Source organism: Chaetura pelagica, unplaced genomic scaffold, assembly GCF_000747805.2.
Source record: "Chaetura pelagica isolate M959 unplaced genomic scaffold, ChaPel_1.0 scaffold17, whole genome shotgun sequence".
Lineage (NCBI taxonomy): Eukaryota > Metazoa > Chordata > Aves > Apodiformes > Apodidae > Chaetura > Chaetura pelagica.
In genome coordinates, this window is record NW_009970726.1 from 11,684,270 (window position 1) to 11,687,427 (window position 3,158).

Genomic DNA, 3,158 nt, shown 5'->3' on the forward strand with positions numbered 1-3,158 from the left:
GTGGGTGGGTTTTGTTGCTGCCGCTGGAACGGGTTTCCTGTTCTAAACACGAGGTTTGCGTGTGGGTGCGCGGGAGCGGCGCTGGTGGCTGTTGTGCCTCTGGGCTGGGGACGGGGCCTGCGCTGAGGGTCCCGCCCGGCCTTCCTCGGGGTCACTGCGCTGCAGGCTCAACGCGGGTCAATACGCACATAACCTGGCCTTTTTTGTAGAAGATAGACATCACCACATGGCGAAGGCTTTTAACGACTAGTCCGAAGACCAAGACACCAAATGTGCAGGTACAGGCCCCGGTGTGTAACGCAGGTGTGAAAACCCTGGAGGAAGTGCCTGGTGTGAGCGGGCTCCGTGTGGGGTCAGGGCCTCGGTGGAGAAGGGAAAGGGAAAAGGGCCGTAATGCTAAAACAAAAAAAGTGGCGAAACTACACCTGCTCATTTGTTTTGTGTCACTTGGTCTGTTACCCGTTTCTCAGCGCTCACCCTTCCAGAGACAGGTGGTATGATGACAGCAATAACAAAAAGCAGTTACTCAGTGTGCAGCTGCGAGGGGCTAAATAGATATAGATGGCCAAATCTATCTTTCATTCCCTTCAGTGGAAGTGTGATTGAGCCCTAACTCGTGAATTCTCACCTTGGCGTATCACAACAAACAGAAGGCAAGGATCCGTGTCATGCTGAGAGCACAGTGCCATTTAACTATTGCCAAGCTGGCAGACAAATATTTGTTGAGATTTATTTGAGTTTGGATTATTCAGAAGAGTCTAAATTTTAACATTTCAGGCTTTTCATGAGGAAACTGTCACGAGTGAACATTAGTCCTGCATTTCTCAAGATAACATAGTTTCAGTATAAGCAAGCCTGGCCTCCTATAAATACTATTTACGAATGCAGTTGAGGTTTAGTGCATTGTGAAATACCATGTGAAATATTTGTTCAGAGTTTCAGCACGTTGCATTGCTGATGTCATATACACTGCTGTATATGGGAGTGGTAGCAAGGTTTTTTTCCAAGCATGACATCGTTCTTTTCAAGGAGACTTAAGTCTTTATAATCTTTGTAAGTCTTATTCAGGAAAGGACTCATCGAGGTGTCTTTAGCAGTTAGTGCCTCCGTTTTCATTAGAACAGAAGCAAACTGTTAGGTCATGAGTTTGTGACAAATTCTTATCAGTAGTAAAGCTGATGTGGGGATACAATCCCTCTTCATCTAAGAAGCCAAACAAAGTGAACCTGCAGAGAGCAGGGTTTCTAAGAAGTGGGTTTTGAACCCATACATGTTTGACAAGTTCCAGCTCCAATGTCAGAAGGACAGAAGATGCTCTGTTGACCCTGGCAGTTACCTTGTGAAGAAATAGTTGGTAAATTACATGGGCCCAGCTGATGAGTGTCTGAGAAGTCTTGGTGATTTGCATATGCCCCTAGAGGCCACTCTAGGTGTAACTTTATTACATGAAAGCTCGTATAACAGAATATACTGAGTGTTTTTATCTTGAATACAGTGAAAAGCATAAAAGAAACTGTAAATGTGTTTTATATATATATTTTAGGACAAAATACACATTTCTATCACAGTGATCAAAATATGCAGAAATCAGAAAACTGTCATTTAATCAAAAAGTCAGAGCAGAGACTGGCTTAGTATTCTCAGAGGCAGCAAGAGCACTGCTCCTCCATGAAGGAAGATGAGTGGGCACCCCGGCAGCACAGGATCCAGACACATAGAGCCCAGCATTGCTTACAGGGTCCACCAGCAGCCCCAGACAGGGCGAAGGAATGAGTGCGGAGGGGGAAGCCACAAGCAAAAGAGTGCTGGGATGCAGGTCCAGGGTCCATCCAGGAGGCAGGGCTGCAGACAGGAACAGCTGAGCTCAGACTGATGAGCAGCGGGTAAGTGAGCAGGAGCCATTCAGGGGAATTAAGCCCTGTCAGTGTATTCAGGGCCCTGGCATACTCAAGGATACTGGAATGTTGCTGTTGTATGTATGCTGTGTGAGTACCCACGTGCCTCATCTGCTGCCATGACATTAGCTCCATACACAGTTTCCCATCTTTCTCATCTCCTTATTGCACATTCCACAAGATTTTTTGCTTTCTCCTAATCACAGTTCTTTGCCATTGGATTGTTCTTTCTTTCCTCTGCAGGCATATGTACACATTGCTTCCAGGTGCACCTAAACTGCAGAAGTCAATTGATCATCAGACTGTCATTACTTAACATGTCATTACTTAACATTTCCTTCACTCCTCAAAATTATTATCAATCTTTTCTACTTTTGATTTGAAATCAGTTATGTAGGGCCATTATTTTTGTGTGTGTGAGATTCACCAATGATGGGTATTCCAAGAAAATTAATTTATTTTATTTTCAGTATTTTTGTTAATGAACAATATGAATGTCCTGGGGAATTAAAAGCAAAGAATCCTAGAAATACAGATGTAGGACTGATCTCTAGTCCATTCCCATGCTCTAAGAAAAGAATCAATAGTATATGTAAAATATCTCTGAATACGTATCTCTCCAAGTACATCTTGCTCTTAAGCACTTTTCACACATCACTACTGAGTATAGTTGAAGTAAAACACTGTAAAACGGGAAGTCCCACAACGTGTATAGCTGCTCAGAACAGAATGTTGTGGATTTTCTCCTAGCATCCAATTTATATTTCCATCCTTCTGTTGTGCAAGTAAAATGTGACATGTAACATAAATGTAGAGTGACCCGATCTCAATGTGTTTATCGTCTCCTCTGAGCTGTCCTGTAGGTTGGAGACTCTGTTTTTTGCTTGCAAATGTGGGACAGAGCAGGAGACATCAGAGGAGAAGAAGTACATTTAAGTTCTGGCGTTGACATAGAGTGGGGGTAAAGTTTCTGAGGGTGTGCAAATATCTTATTTTTCTCTTGGAAATGCACACCATAGAAATTAAAACAGCAACACGAAGTCCCTTGTGTCAAAAATATGGGCAGAGTGTGATTCAATCCACATTACAGAGAAAGGTATTTACAGATGCTCTCCCGGGCCTGCCTTTTGGTACCAAAGAACAGGAAATATTTGCTTCATATCTTGCTGTAATAAGATGTTGCTTCTTGATCTTCTTTTACCTTTTTCACTGGAAGTAACTCAGAGCAAAACCATCTTCTAAATGTAGCTTGCTGACACCTTC